Consider the following 1,692-nt stretch of genomic DNA (forward strand, 5'->3'; position numbering starts at 1 on the left):
AATGGTAAACAGTTCGAAGACATCGGGTTCCAGAACCGGTGTAATGAGCTAGGGATTAAACAACACGTCACATTCGTGGCCCATCCCCAGACAAATGGGCTGGTTAAGGTGACAAACCAAGCTATTCTGAAAGGTTTGAAGGCTCGACTAACCCAATCAAAGGGGTTATAGGTAGACGAACTCCCTAGCGCCCTCTGGGCATATCAAACAACCACCAGTGAGATCCCTTTCAACCTCACTTATGGGACCAAGGCCGCAATACCGACCGAAATTGAAGTACCAACACTTAGGACAGAAGTGTATGTCGAGGATGGTAATGACGATGAGTTATGCACCAACCTCGACCTCGTTGAAGAAATAAGAGACCGAGCTCAAGTTAAGGCCGCAACGCACCAGCAAAGGGTGGCTTGCTATCATAATGCTCGGGTCAAGAGGCGAGATTTCCGAGTTGGTGACTTTGTTCTTCGGAAAGTCATGGTACCTGAACTAGACTCAGGTAAGGTCAAGCCGAATTGGGAGGGCCCATACAAGGTGACAAAAGTCATTGGTCTCAGCGCCTATGAGCTTGAAACCTTGGAAGGGAGGTCAGTACCCCGTACATGGAATGCCGAGAACCTAAGGAAATACTACGTGTAGAATTTTTGAGCTCATCATGTAACAAGTGACTCACTTTTGAAAGTTCATCAACACAAATGCTTTAATTTAACTCAGCACGAATGCTTCGATTTAATTCAACCTAAATGCCTCGATTTAATTTGCACATCGAATTTGAAGTTCATTTACTTAGCTCTCTTTGATTTTTGTCATCTTGACAATATTTCATTGAGAAACAACCGGTGTAGGGACCGAACTCCATTTTCGCAGTATTTGCATGATGACTTTGCTTAAATTAAGCAATTGAACACCTTGGTAGGGGTATTTTTTCAAATAGAACCGATCTGACCGATTTTTTAAATATCCAAACCAAAACTGAACCGATTCACTACGGTTTGATTTTTTGGTTTTTTATTCACTTAAAATAAAAAAAAAATAACTAAAACTATTGGTGGTTGCTAGTGCCGGACTGGTTGGTACCATTGGTTGCTGTCAATGCTGGATTGGTTGGTGCCAGTGGTCACTTGAAGTGAGAGCTTGAGAGGTGGCACGACTGGCGCCTGGTGGAGACGTAGAGAGGAGAGGTGAGAGAGAGAATAGAGAAAGAGATGGCATTGGACCATTGGTGCTTGCTTGCTGGCAAGGCGACAACTAGCGTTGCCGCTTGGTGCTACCGTGCTAGTGGTTGGTGCGGGGCCACACAACTGTTTGGAGTAAGGAATACGAAGAGTCCTGAGTCGAAGAAGAAAAGAGAAAACTGAGAGAATTGAGAGAGAAAAAAGAGAAAACTGAGGGACTGAGAGAAAAAAGAGAAAAGACCGAGAGAGTCCAGCACTCTAGCAGTCTGGGGAAAAGACAAAAGAGAAAATCGATGGAGACTGGCAGTTTGGTAGAGGTAGACTACCGAACTTTCAATTGAAAGGTTCAAATTTCTTTTTTTTTTTTTGAAATTTGAACCTTCTAAGGTTCAAAGGCTACTACCGATTTTCAAAAAAAAAAAAAACGGTAGGTTGAAAGTCTCTTAGACTGCCAAATAAATTGAACTCTTTTATTCGATTTTCAAAAAACTAAAAAATATAATATATAATATATAATATT

Source organism: Nelumbo nucifera, chromosome 2 (genome assembly GCF_055504915.1).
Source record: "Nelumbo nucifera cultivar China Antique chromosome 2, China Antique-T2T, whole genome shotgun sequence".
NCBI classification, from domain to species: Eukaryota; Viridiplantae; Streptophyta; class Magnoliopsida; order Proteales; family Nelumbonaceae; genus Nelumbo; species Nelumbo nucifera.